The sequence below is a fragment of the Phocoena sinus genome, chromosome 19 (genome assembly GCF_008692025.1).
Source record: "Phocoena sinus isolate mPhoSin1 chromosome 19, mPhoSin1.pri, whole genome shotgun sequence".
Taxonomy (NCBI): domain Eukaryota; kingdom Metazoa; phylum Chordata; class Mammalia; order Artiodactyla; family Phocoenidae; genus Phocoena; species Phocoena sinus.
In genome coordinates, this window is record NC_045781.1 from 4,938,977 (window position 1) to 4,953,676 (window position 14,700).

General features: G+C 45.8%; 2 protein-coding genes across 8 annotated transcripts in view; one reads left to right on the plus strand and one right to left on the minus strand.

The window, feature by feature from the left end:
* LOC116743779 (zinc finger protein 160-like) overlaps window positions 1–14,700 on the minus strand; it is a 334,519-nt gene that overhangs the window by 258,046 nt on the left and 61,773 nt on the right. The window lies entirely within an intron of this gene.
* Window positions 1–14,700, plus strand: part of LOC116743797 (zinc finger protein 160-like) — an 80,743-nt gene that overhangs the window by 52,513 nt on the left and 13,530 nt on the right. For all 7 annotated transcript variants that reach the window (XR_004346893.1, XR_004346892.1, XR_004346898.1 and 4 more), the window contains exon 2: window positions 14,289–14,394. The gene's annotated coding sequence lies outside the window, so the exon portion shown is untranslated. The remainder of the gene's footprint in view (window positions 1–14,288; window positions 14,395–14,700) is intronic.

Sequence of the window (14,700 nt, forward strand, 5' to 3'; positions counted from 1 at the left end):
ATTCTGCGAAGAACGCGTTTCCATAACTAGGTCGACTCCGAGACGGCTTGGTGCAAGTCAGCGATGGAACGTTCAGCTTGATAAAGCTGCAGGTCGGAAGGGCACCGACAGAAAAATCTTCGTGTTAATCTTCCTCCCAACTCTTTAAACTGGTAATGATGACAGAACTGTTCCTATAATCATTTTCACCTCAGGGAAATCCAGGAAAATACACATGATTTTGAGTGTCATTAGATAGATGATGAAATTACAAAGGAATGTCTATGACCCATAATGGAAATCTCACTGATGGAAGAGATCAACATGGTAGAAGGGATGCAGGAATCAAGCCCATTGGAAATAGGCTTGGATTTAACATTTTGGATAAACTGCAGGTATTTCTTACTGATGGGATAATATCTGAATGTAATGAAGTTGAGAGGTCTATCAACAGTAGTTCCTCATTTACTCCACTTCAAAGAATTCCTCCTAGTGTCCAAACCGACGTTTCAAATACATATGGCAATGATTTCATGCCTCCTTCAGTGATGACACAAGACCACATCGAAAGACCTTACAAATGTAATGAGTGTAGGAAAACCTTTCTTAAGGACTTACTCCTCACTGGACATCAGATAATCCGTACAAGAGAGAAATTATATAAATGTGATGTATGTGACAAATTCTTTGTTCGAAATTCACAGCTTGTACATCGTCCGAAAATTCACGGAGAGTCATGGTACAAATGTAACATGTGGCAAAACCTTTAATGATAGAGCCACTCTTGGAAGACATCAGATAATCCACCCAGGAGCCAAATTATATAAATGTGATGTATGTGGTAAAATTTTTGGTCAAAACTCACAGCTTGGAATATTCATGATGGAAAGAGAAGTTACAAATTTAATGACAGCTCAAACGTCAGTAGACATCAGAAAATTCAGACAGGAAAGAAATTATATAAATGTGATGTATGTGGCAGAGCCTTTAGCCGAAATTCATACCTTGCCGATCAACGGGGAGTTTATACTGGACAGAAACCGTACAAATGTAATGAATGTGGTAGATTCTTCAGTGTGCCTTCTAGCCTAACTTAGCATCAGAGGATCCATACTAGCGAGAGCCCTTAAAAATATAATGAAGTTGGCGATGCTTTTAGCATGGCTTGATAGCTTAGGCTTCATGAGAAAATTTATGCTGGATAGAAGCCAGATAAATGTATTTAGTATAGTCAGGTCTTTAGAAGATGAATTCATTCTGGAAAGAATCCTCACAAATGATGAATGTGAAAAAGCTATCCTTGTGGATCACGTCTCACCAATAATCAGGAACTCCACACCCGTCAGAGCATTACAGATGTGCTGAATTTAGCAAAGCTTCTTGGTTGTGCCTTAAACTCAGGGATCACCAAATACTTCATACTTAAAAATGCACACCACAGCACCCTCATGTAGAACGCTTTTTTTTTAAACATCTTTATTGGGGTATAATTGCTTTACAATGGTGTGTTAGTTTCTGCTCTACAACAAAGTGAATCAGCTATACATACACATATGTTCCCACATCCCCTCCCTCTTGCATCTCCCCCCTCCCCCCTCCCTATCCTACCCATCCAGGCAGTCACAAAGCACCGAGCTGATGTCCCCGTGCTATGCGGCTGCTTCCCACTAGCTACCTACCTTACGTTTGTTAGTGTATATATGTCCATGCTTCTCTCTCGCTTTGTTACAGCTCACCCTTCCCCCTCCCCACATCCTCAAGTCTGTTCTCCAGTATGTCTGTATCTTTATTCCTGTCTTGCCCCTAGGTTATTCATGACATTTTTTTCCTTAAATTTCATATATATGTGTTAGCATATAGTATTTGTCTTTCTCTTTCTGACTGACTTCACTCTGTGTGACAGACTCTAGGTCCATCCACCTCATTACAAATAGCTCAATTTCGTTTCTTTTATGGCTGAGTAATAGTGCATTGTATATATGTGCCACATCTTCTTTATCCATTCATCCAATGATGGGCACTTAGGTTGTTTCCATCTCCAGGCTATAGTAAGTAGAGCTGCAATGAACATTTTGGTACATGACTCTTTTTGAATTTTGGTTTTCTCAGGGTATATGCCCAGTAGTGGGATTTCTGGGTCATATGGTAGTTCTATTTGTAGTTTTTTAAGGAACCTCCATACTGTTATCCATAGTGGCTGAACCACTTCACATTCCCACCAGCAGTGCAAGAGTGTTCCCTTTTCTCCACACCCTCTCCAGCATTTATTGTTTCTAGATTTTTTGATGATGGCCATTCTGACTGGTGTGAGATGATATCTCATTGTAGTTTTGATTTGCATTTCTCTAATGATTAATGATGTTGAGCATTCTTTCATGTGTTTGTTGGCAGTCAGTGTATCTTCTTTGGAGAAATGTCTATTTGGTCTTCTGCCCATTTTTGGATTGGGTTGTTTGTTTTTTTGTTATTGAGCTGCATGAACTGCTTGTAAATTTTGGAAATTAATCCTTTGTCAGTTGCTTCATTTGCAAATATTTTCTCCCATTCTGAGGGTTGTCTTTTGGTCTTGTTTATGGTTTCCTTTGCTGTGCAAAAGCTTTGAAGTTTCACTAGGTCCCATTTGTTTATTTTTGTCTTTATTTCCATTTCTCTAGGAGGTGGGTCAAAAAGGATCTTGCTGTGATTTATGTCATAGAGTGTTCTGCCTATGTTTTCCTCTAAGAGTTTGATAGTTTCTGGCCTTACATTTAGGTCTTTAATCCATTTTGAGCTTATTTTTGTGTATGGTGTTAGGGCGTGATCTAATCTCATACTTTTACATGTATCTGTCCAGTTTTCCCAGCACCACTTATTGAAGAGGCTGTCCTTTTTCCACTGTACATTCCTGCCTCCTTTATCAAAGATAAGGTGACCATATGTGCGTGGGTTTATTTCTGGGCTTTCTATCCTGTTCCATTGATCTATCTTTCTGTTTTTGTGCCAATACCATACTGTCTTGATTACTGTAGCTTTGTAGTATAGTCTGAAGTCAGAGAGCCTGGTTCCTCCAGCTCCGTTTTTCGTTCTCAAGATTGCTTTGGCTATTCGGGGTCTTTTGTGTTTCCATACAAATTGTGAAATTTTTTGTTCCAGTTTTGTGAAAAATGCCAGTGGTAGTTTGATAGGGATTGCATTGAATCTATAGATTGCTTTGGGTAGTAGAGTCATTTTCACAATGTTGATTCTTCCAATCCAAGAACATGGTATATCTCTCCATCTATTTGTATCATCTTGAATTTCTTTCATCAGTGTCTTATAGTTTTCTGCATACAGGTCTTCTGTCTCCTTAGGTAGGTTTATTCCTAGATATTTTATTCTTTTTGTTGCAATGATAAATGGGAGTGTTTTCTTGATTTCACTTTCAGATTTTTCATCCTTAGTGTTTAGGAATGCCAGAGATTTCTGTGCATTAATTTTGTATTCTGGAGCTTTACCACATTCATTGATTAGCTCTAGTAGTTTTCTGGTAGCATCTTTAGGATTCTCTATGTATAGTATCATGTCATCTGCAACCAGTGACAGCTTTACTTCTTCTTTTCTGATTTGGATTCCTTTTATTTCCTTTTCTTCTCTGATTGCTGTGGCTAAAACTTCCAAAACTATGTTGAATAAGAGTGGTGAGAGTGGGCAACCTTGTCTTGTTCCTGATCTTAGTGGAAATGGTTTCAGTTTTTCACCATTGAGGATGATGTTGGCTGTGGGTTTGTCATATATGGCCTTTATTATGTTGAGGAAGGTTCCCTCTATGCCTGCTTTCTGCAGGGTTTTTATCATAAATGGGTGTTGAATTTTGTCAAAAGCTTTCTCTGCATCTATTGAGATGATCATATGGTTTTTCTCCTTCAATTTGTTAATATGGTTTATCACATTGATAGATTTGTGTATATTGAAGAATCCTTGCATTCCTGGAATAAACCCCACTTGATCATGGTGTATGATCCTTTTAATGTGCTGTTGGATTCTGTTTGCTAGTGTTTTGTTGAGGATTTTTGCATCTATGTTCATCAGTGATATTGGCCTGTAGTTTTCTTTCTTTGTGACATCCTTGTCTGGTTTTGGTATCAAGGTGATGGTGGCCTTGTAGAATGAACTTGGGAGTGTTCCTCCCTCTGCCATAATTTGGAAGAGTTTGAGAAGGATAGGTGTTAGCTCTTCTCTAAATGTTTGATAGAATTCGCCTGTGAAGCCATCTGGTCCTGGGCTTTTGCTTGTTGGAAGATTTTTAATCAAAGTTTCAATTTCAGTGCTTGTGATTGGTCTGTTCATATTTTCTATTTCTTCCTGATTCAGTCTTGGCAGGTTGTGCATTTCTAAGAATTTGTCCATTTCTTCCAGGCTGTCCATTTTATTGGCATAGAGTTGCTTGTAGTAATCTCTCATGATCTTTTGTATTTCTGCAGTGTCAGTTGTTACTTCTCCTTTTTCATTTCTAATTCTATTGATTTGAGTCTTCTCCGTTTTTTCTTTTTTTGTTTGTTGGTTTGTTTGTTCACGGTACGCAGGCCTCTCACTGTTGTGGCCTCTCCCGTTGTGAAGCACAGGCTCTGGATGCGCAGGCTCAGCGGCCATGGCCCACGGGCCCAGCCGCTCTGCGGCATGTGGGATCTTCCTGGACTGGGGCACGAACCTGTGTCCCCTGCATCGGCAGGCGGACTCTCAACCACTGCGCCACCAGGGAAGCCCCTCTCCCTTTTTTTCTTGATGAGTCTGGCTAATGGTTTATCTATTTTGTTTATCTTCTCAAAGAACCAGCTTTTAGTTTTATTGATCTTTGCTATTGTTTCCTTCGTTTCCTTTTCATTTATTTCTGATCTGATTTTTATGATTGCTTTCCTTCTGCTAACTTTGGGGTTTTTTTGTTCTTCTTTCTCTAATTGCTTTAGGTGCAAGGTTAGGTTGTTTATTCGAGATATTTCCTGTTTCTTAAGGTGGGCTCATATTGCTATAAACTTCCCTCTTAGAACTGCTTTGGCTGCATCCCATAGGTTTTGGGTCATTGTGTCTCCATTGTCATTTGTTTCTAGGTATTTTTTTATTTCCTCTTTGATTTCTTCAGTGATCACTTCGTTATTAAGTAGTGTATTGTTTAGCCTCCATGTGTTTGTATTTTTTACAGATCTTTTCCTGTAATTGATATCTAGTCTCATGGCATTGTGGTTGGAAAAGATACTTGATACAATTTCAGTTTACTTAAATTTACCAAGGCTTGATTTGTGACCCAAGATATGATCAATCCTGGATAATGTTCCTTGAGCACTTGAGAAGAAAGTGTATTCTGTTGTTTTTGGATGGAATGTCCTATAAATATCAATTAAGTCCATCTTGTTTAATGTATCATTTAAAGCTTGTGTTTCCTTATTTATTTTCATTTTGGATGATCTGTCCATTGGTGAAAGTGGGGTGTTAAAGTCCCCTACTATGAATGTGTTACTGTCAATTTCCCCTTTTATGGATGTTAGTATTTGCCTTATGTATTGAGGTGCACCTATGTTGGGTGCATAAATATTTACAATTGTTATATCTTCTTCTTGGATTGATCCCTTGATCATTATGTAGTGTCCTTCTTTGTCTCTTCTAATAGTCTTTATTTTAAAGTCTATTTTGTCTGATATGAGAATCGCTACTCCAGCTTTCTTTTGGTTTCCATTTGCATGAAATACCTTTTTCCATCCCCTTACTTTCAGTCTGTATGTGTCTCTAGGTCTGAAGTGGGTCTCTTGTAGACAGCAAATATATGCGTCTTGTTTTTGTATCCATTCAGCCAATCTGTGTCTTTTGGTGGGAGCATTTAGTCCATTTACATTTAAGGTAATTATTGATATGTATGTTCCCATTCCCATTTTCTTAATTGTTTTGGGTTCATTATTGTAGGTCTTTTCCTTCTTTTGTGTTTCTTGACTAGAGAAGTTCCTTTAGCAGTTGTTGTAAAGCTGGTTTGGTGGTGCTGAACTCTCTCAGCTTTTGCTTGTCTGTAAAGGTTTTAATTTCTCCATCAAATCTGAATGAGATCCTTGCTGGGTAGAGTAATCTTGGTTGCAGGTTTTTCTCCTTCATCACTTTCAATATGTCCTGCCACTCCCTTCTGGCTTGCAGAGTTTCTGCTGAAAGATCAGCTGTTAACCTTATGGGGAGTCCCTTGTGTGTTATTTGTTGTTTTTCCCTTGCTGCTTTTAATATGCTTTCTTTGTATTTAATTTTTGACAGTTTGATTAATATGTGTCTTGGCGTATTTCTCCTTGGATTTTCCTGTATGGGACTCTCTGTGCTTCCTGGACTTGATTAACTATTTCCTTTCCCATATTAAGGAAGTTTTCAACTATAATCTCTTCAAATATTTTCTCAGTCCCTTTCTTTTTCTCTTCTTCTTCTGGAACCCCTATAATTTGAATGTTGGTGTGTTTAATGTTGTCCCAGAGGTCTCTGAGACTGTCCTCAGTTCTTTTCATTCTTTTTTCTTTATTCTGCTCTGCAGTAGTTATTTCCACTATTTTATCTTCCAGGTCACTTATCCGTTCTTCTGCCTCAGTTATTCTGCTATTGATCCCATCTAGAGTATTTTTCATTTCATTTATTGTGTTCATCATTGTTTGTTTCCTCTTTAGTTCTTCTAGGTCCTTGTTAAATGTTTCTTGCATTTTCCCTATTCTATTTCCAAGATTTTGGATCATCTTTACTATCATTATTCTGAATTCTTTTTCAAGTAGACTGCCTATTTTCTCTTCATTTGTTAGGTCTAGTGGGTTTTTATCTTGCTCCTTCATCTGCTGTGTGTTTTTCTTTCTTTTCATTTTGCTTATCTTACTGTGTTTGGGGTCTCCTTTTTGCAGGCTGAAGGTTCGTAGTTCCTGTTGTTTTTAGTGTCTGTCCCCAGTGGCTAAGGTTGGTTCAGTGGGTTGTGTTGGCCACCTGGTGGAGGGTACTAGTTCCTGTGTTCTGGTGGATGAGGCTGGATCTTGTCTTTCTGGTGGGCAGGTCCACGTCTGGTGGTGTGTTTTGGGGTGTCTGTGGACCTATTATGATTTTGGGCAGCCTCTCTGCTAATGGGTGGGGTTGTGTTCCTGTCTTGCTAGTTGTTTGGAATAGGATGTCCAGCACTGTAGCTTGCTGGTTGTTAAGTGAAGCTGGGTGCTGGCGTTGAGATGGAGATCTCTGGGAGATTTTTGCCGTTTGATATTATGTGCAGCTGGGAGGTCTCTTGTGGACCAGTGTCCTGAAGTTGGCTCTCCCACCTCAGAGGCACAGCACTAACTCCTGGCTGCAGCACCAAGAGCCTTTCATCCATACGGCTCCTCAATTAGGGATGATTTGTTGTCTATTCATGTATTCCACAGATGCAGGGTACATCAAGTTGATTGTGGAGCTTTAATCTGCTGCTTCTGAGGCTGCTGGGAGAGATTTCCCTTTCTCTTCTTTGTTCTCACAGCTCCCAGGGGCTCAGCTTTCGATTTGGCCCCGCCTCTGCGTGTAGGTCGCTGGAGGGCGTCTTTTTTTTGCTCAGACAGGACGGGGTTAAAGGAGCAGCTGATTCGGCGGCTCTGGCTCACTTAGGCCGGCGGGGAGGGCGGGGCACGGAGGGCGGGGCGGGCCTGCAGCGGCAGAGGCCAGCGTGACGTTGCACCAGCCTGAGGCGCGCTGTGCGTTCTCCCGGGGAAGTTGTCCCTGGATCCCGGGACCCTGTCAGTGGCGGGCTGCACAGGCTCCACGGAAGCAGGGTGTGGATAGTGACCTGTGCTCGCACACAGGCCCCCTGGTGGCGGCAGCAGCAGCCTTAGCGTCTCATGCCCGTCTCTGGGGTCCGCGCTTTTACCCTCGGCTCTCGCCCGTCTCTGGAGTTCCTTTAAGCAGCGCACCGATCCTCTGTGCGGGAATCTCTCTGCTTTGCCCTCCGCACCCCTGTTGCTGTGCTCTCCTACGCGGCACCGAAGCTCCCCCCTCCGCCTCCTGCAGTCTCCGCCCGCGAAGGGGCTTCCTAGTGTGTGGCAACCTTTCCTCCTTCACAGCTCCTTCCCACTGGTGCAGGTCCCGTCCCTATTCTTTTGTCTCTATTTCTTCTTTTTTCTTTTGCCCTATCCAGGTACGTGGGGAGCTTCTTGCCTTTTGGGAGGTCTGAGGTCTTCTGCCAGCCTTCAGTAGGTGTTCTGTAGGTTGCTCCACGTGTAGATGTATTTTTGGTGTATCTGTGGGGAGGAAGGTGATCTCCGCGTCTTACTCTTCCTCCATCTTCCCCTCCACCCCTGTAGAACGCTTTTGACACTTTTGGTCACCAATGTGTGGGGATTTTTCTGACAAGTAATTCCTGGGACACCAGCTGGGTGTCCCACAATTCAACTCAGCTAAGACAGTGTCTGCACTGAGACTGCATGAGGTCCTATAGATCTCACAGGACTGACAGCCCTCTCAACACACTTCAGATGGCAGGCACAAATCGAGGTTATCACCCGTGCTTCTCACGAATACGCTATAGATCCTAAGTTTCAACAACGCCCTTTGTCACTCTCTGTAAACCAGGAGAAATGAATCTGTACATGGAAGTTACATATTCATATGCATAAATGTCTGGTATATATTTTTGAACAAGTGAAGTTTGCATCTGATAACTGGAGTATATGGATCCCCTCTGCATCTGTTTCTGTTTCTGTTCTTTTTATCTCTTGGTCCTATTTGTTGTGACATCGTTTTTGTTATTTTAGTTGAGTGCTGGGTATTATATATGCAAAACCGTAGACGCAGACCCAGAGTACGGACAGGCTCTCGGTTTGGTCAGGGAATGAGTGACTGGAGGCTGGGAGTCCTTGTAAGCCTCAGGCTCAGCTGCCTTCACCTACCTTCCTGCCCCCCCAGGGTGGAGCCCTGCAGGGCCTCCGTCTGGAAGCTTCCCAGGGCCCCTCCTTGGCAGGTCCTGAGCACCAGGAGGCTTTACTGCAGCTCAGCTGCCCAGCCCGTTTGAGCAGAGTGCTGGGCTCATTTTCTGGGCCCCCCTTTTCTCGGGGAGCTTGGTCCCTAAAGTCCCGGCTGACTTGTCAGGCCTGCACTCGAATTTTTGTCTTCCCAGCCCCATGGAACTGTCCAGATCTGTTAGCCAGGGCTCTCTGCTTGACTTCCTACTGCATTTTCTTCCCAGAGTCAGATGTCCCGAGTGAAGGAGTGGCCCTCTTGGTCTCCCGCTCCCTCACCGGGTTCCCTTTTGTCTGGAATCTTGGACCCTTCGGTTGCGGATGCCTCAGTACCTCTTTGACGCCTTCAGACATCCTTTAAAAACATATTTAGCTTTTCTAGTTCTTGGTGGGCTGACCTACAGGCTGCTCACGTATAGAACTGGAAGTGGGGGAAAAACTGGTGTTCCCTCCATCTGAAGCAATATGTAATAGTCATTGTAGATATATCGATCATCTTTGTTTGATATGGGAGAAAGCAAGGACCACTGGTCCTTGCTCAATCCCCACTCTTCCGTTTCTAATCAGAATCCCCGGGTTGCCCATGCTGTTGGCCACTTGAACTTGGAAAGAGGAGGGAGCAAGTGACCCACTCTGCCCAGAGACAGAGGACCTGTACTGCGGCGCCTCTCGTGGCCGCTGCGCCTTTTGCCCAGGCCCGCACTGGTCTCCTCTGGTCCCCTTGCCCTGTGCCAGCCCAGGGCAGGCTTCGTGATGACGGGTGGTGGCTGAGGAGGTGGGAGGGGTTACGTGAATCCCATGTGGGTTTTCTCTTTAAGTGCTTAAAAAATGACTGCTTTTAGTCATCCCTCCAATTTCATTTTAAAGGTGAAAATGAAGATTTTATTCTTGAAGTTGAGTGCAGTGATTTTAGTCTTTTTGAAAGCAACAGTTGAGATTTGAAAAACACATCTCAGAGAACTCAAGTGTATAAAGCTGAGAAAAGAGAATGTGTTCAGCTTGAATTGTGGGCAGGACCCCAAATTGTGCCTTTGTGTCTCCCAGAGTCTGCTCATTCCTGAGATGGGTGGATATAGGACTCCAAACACCCGAAGGACTAAGGTCCTAAAATCACAACTTGGTCTGCCTGTGTCAGGAGTGTTGGTTGTCACAGCAGAGGTTTGGGTGGAGCCAGGAGCAGTGTAGCCTGTGCGGGGGTGGGGGGCGGGTGGATCAGAGAGCAAGGAGGGTGGAAGTGCAGCCTGGCCAGGAGGGAGGTGGGGGATGACGTGGGGACACAGGAAGGGGTGACACCTGGTGGGGTCTGAGGGGCCATGGTTGTCACACTCAGGGCAGGGATGCTCCTGAACATCTATGCAGCACCCACGGCACAGCCGAGGTTGAGAGGCTCTGGTGTGAAGAATCCCCAGCCTGTCTCAAGAACTGCTGAGTTCACAGCAGGGTCCAACACTCCACTGTGGGTTCATTTTCAGTGCCCTTAACAAGGTTGGATCCAGCACTTCCTGAGCTTGAGTGAGTCAATTAGGCAGAATTGACCTCAGAATCAGTGAGGTAGAATTAGCTCAGTGACTCCTCACCCAGGGTAGATTCTAGGGATGCCTTTGAGTTTAGGTGGAGCCCTTCCAATAGCCTCACTGGCAGCGTTTTTAGTAGGAGGAGGTGGCAAAACCCCTCTTAGTTCTAGTGCATTTGTTTTCTGAAACAGTTAATACTCTTCAGTAGCTTCGTGTTAATTTATTGTTAAAAATTTTGTTCAGTTTTTAAAAAATTAACTTGTTTTATCTGTGTGGCTGAGTCGGGTCTTAGTTGTGGCACGTGGGATCTTGAGGCATGCGGGCTGTTTCGTTGAGGTGTGCGGGCTTCTCTTTAGCTGCCGCATGCGGGTTTTCTCTTCTCTAGTTGCGGCGTGCGAGTGCGGTAGTTGTGGCGCGCGGGATTAGTTTCCCCACAGCATGTGGGATCTTAGCTCCCCGACCAGGTATCCAACCCGCGCCCCCTGCATCGTCAGGCGGAGTTTACCACGGGACCAGCAGCGAAGTCCCTCTTCGGTGCTACTTTCAAACAGTATCCTTTCCAAGCAGTGTTTGCGCGCTCTTCCCCACACACTCATCCTGTCGTCTTCTTGGAAGTCGTCGTCCCTCCGCACCCCTTCTCTGCCCCGTTGATGGTGGCCTGAGCCGAGCCCTTCTGTTTCCATGGATCCCCTTGTGACTGGGTCGGTTCCGGGGTCCCGAGAGACAGTGGCGGAGGCGGAGCCATGGCGCCATTTCCTCTGGAGATGGCGGTGATGGCGGCGGTCGCCGTGACAGTGGAGGCGGTGAGGCGCCTGGCAGTGAAGCAGCAGGCACCGCCGCGCGCGAGGTGCTGCACCCGTCCCCGAGGGTGGGTGGTGGAAGGGGCCACCTGTGGTTGCATTTCCAGCACCGCGACCGCAGGGCCAAGGCCATGGCGAGGAAGAACTTGCCCTCGGCTCGAGTCACGGAAGCGGGGCTGGGGCCCGGAGAAGCAGCGGGGTTTGTTTCGTCTTGTAAGTACGGCTGCGAGCCCAGGGCGTTGTGGTCTCAGTGGGGAAGAATTGACACCACCTGGTCGGACGCGGCAGCAGGTCCTGCGGGCGCTGCGTGGAGGACGGGTGGGGGCGGGGCAAGAGGGAGGGGTAGAAACCACTGGTGGAGGAGTCGCTTGGTGTACGTGGGTTGAGCTCTTTGGGCAAAAATTCTAAACTCCTCAACATCACCCATCTTACAAAGCCCAGAGCAATGTATATAATACTTTAAGTGTACATACTGCTTATGTGTATAATGTATGTACCCTAACATCTTCAGATATTTACTGAGCGCTTGTTCCGTGTCAGGCACTGTTCTGCTCACTATGTAGGAAGGGTTACGTGGCCTAAGATCTCTTTGTGCAGAAAGAAACAGAATGAAAGACTCCGTGAGTTCAGTTTGAGAAAGTTCAGCGCGTGGATGGAACTGCTGCAGAAGCAGTGGCCGATGCTGGGTGTGTCAGCACGGGAGGACTCGGCGTGGCAGCTTTCCTTGCGTTTCCATAACCCTCTGTCCTCCCCACTTTACTGTTCGCGCTCCCACATCCTCACCTGGCACACCTCCTTTTGGGTGGACTTTGGGCCTTTGAATTCAACACGGGCCCAAACTATTTTCCTCACATCTATTGCTCCTCCTGAGGTTGGTACAGTTTTTGTACCTGGTCAGGCGGTCAGAAACGGAGGAGACAGCTTTGCCTCACCCTCCTAGTCTCCAGGCCCTGTAGGAGGCACCTTTCCTGTGTCTTGGAGGCCGAATTTGAGGCCCACTGGTGAGATCTGGACCCTCTTCCATCAGGTTGACTCAGGGAGGGGTTGACCCCAGCAGCCTCTCTGTGTCCCGCCCCAGCCATGCTGGGTTCCTCACCCAGGATGTTGTTTTCCTGTAGCTTCTTTGTAAATATGCTGTTCTCTCAGAGAAGAAGGCCTTTCTTCTTACCCTGTCTTCTGCTGGCTAGCTCTTAGCGCTAGCTACTGCTGAGTAATTTGGTAACTAGCTCTTGGAGAACCAATTTTGCCCTGTGTATAAAGATCCTCAAAAATGCTCATATTCTGACAGGAGCCCTTTTATTTCTGCTAAGGAAATGGTTCTTATCTGGAGGAAACTTACGCGTAGCAATGTTGACTGTAACAACTTTCTTTACTGGTTAGAAAATTATGAGAGCAATACGCCACTTAGAAACCACTTAAGTATGAGCACCGTGTAGTTCGCGTTCCACAGGGATTTAATGTCTCCCACTTTGCCTCCCAGCCTTACCTCATTTCCCCGTTTTGCCCTCGCTTTGGGAGGGAATGATTTCTGGTGGTCCCATTCTTGTGGTGGGTGACGGACTCACTGGGCTGAGGCAGTGATTTCTGACCCCTTTGACTCTCTCCCGAGCGGCCGTGAGAGTGTGTGAGGCCACTGCGTGCAGAAGGCAGTTTTGACCTTACCGATTTCCCGGAGGTGCTTTATTTCGTCCCTCACCAAACAAGGCTGTTTAAGGATTCTTTCTGGTTGTTCCCTAAACCACGAGGAAGACCTGGCTAAAGTGATCGAGCTCCAGGAAATCCTAGACGAGCAGTCGAGAGCGGAGCCAGGGACTTCACTGCTGGTCCAGTGGGTCGGACTCTGCGTTTCCAGTGCAGGGGGCCGGGTTTGATCCCTGGTCAGGGAACTAGATCCCACACGCATGCCACGACGAAGAGCCCACAAGTGGCTTAATCCAGACTACACACTGGGAAATTCCTCCACCAATGTGTATATAAGCTGATGCCCTTTAAAATACGCTTGTTTCTGCATGTAAATCTGCTCGCTGAGTCCATCTGACAGTCAGTGGCTGGTGACACTCCTGAGACTCCCCGGGTCCTTTGTTGAACAGAAGCAGTGGGGAGGGACCTTCTAACGAACAGTGTCCCTGCCCTTCCCTGTACCTGTGAGTCAGCTCTGGTGATGGTGCAGAGTCCACTAGGGATAGCAGTGGGAGGCGACAGCCTACGGAGCCAGGGCACAGGCCACGCCCGTCGTCGCTCCTTAGTGCTTTTAAAACACTGACCAGGGCTTCCCTGGTGGCACAGGGGTTGAGAGTCTGCCTGCCGATGCAGGGGACACGGGTTCGTGCCCCAGTCTGGGAAGATCCCACGTGCCGCGGAGCGGCTGGGCCCGTGAGCCATGGCTGCTGAGCCTGTGCTCCGCGACGGGAGAGGCCACAATAGTGAGAGGCCCATGTAACGCAAAAAAAAAAAAAAAAAACACTGACCATACTTGTTCTTGAAGTTTAGAACTTTTTGTTTTTCCTATTTTAGGCAAGGCAGAGAGAAAAAATGATTGGAAAATGTAATAAAATCAGACATTGTTGACAAGCTTTTTTCAGAATCTAACATTTCAGCTTTATCATAAATGGCTGCTCGGGCAGAGAAGGTGCACTAGCACAGCGTCCCTGAAGGCCCCTTTACAAAGAGGGTGCCATTGACCATGTCCATACTGCAGCGAAGATCCCCCGTGCTGCAACTAAGACCTGGCACAGCCAACTATTTTTTTAAAAATGTATATATACATATATATATATATATCCACTTTAGTGTTAGGATTTACGTTCAGGAAAATATCTTGGACTTCCCTGGATCTTGAGAAGGTGGGGTTGCGTTCCCTTCTCACATGCCGGGGTCAGGGCGGAGGGGTGAAGGCTGGTCTGAGTTACGGTGGTCCGGGGGCGTCTTGGGTGGACTCCCTCTTTCTCTGGAGGGTCTTCCCACAACGGCACGAGGTGCCTTTGTGTGAGGACTGGAGAGGCTTGACTGGACACAGTCTTGAGGGTCTGTTTTCTATTTCTATTTATTTAACTGTTTTCCAGGATTTTGCAGCAGTTAAGAACTAAAGAACTAAACATATGCAGAGAGCAGCTCCTTGAAAGAGAAAAAGAAATCACTGAACTGAAAGCGGAAAGGACCACCACCAGGGTTAGTGGGGTTCTTACTGGGTTAACATTTGCTTCTGGTCATGATTGGGCTCCGGGTTACTGTCTTTAAACTCAAAAGATGATCCACTCTGCCTGCTTTTAAACACATTTTCGACATCTTCCCACTAAGCGGACTGGGGTTGACCAGTTCAGGGTGCTCATGCCTTGCCTGAAATTTATGGTGAGAGTTAATGTAATTTTAGTCCATTTGAGGGGGAATTTCTCTAACTTGATTGGCCGGCCACACTGCGCAGCGTGTGGGATCTAGTTCCCGGACCCCCTGCGTTGGGAGCGCCAAGTGTATCCA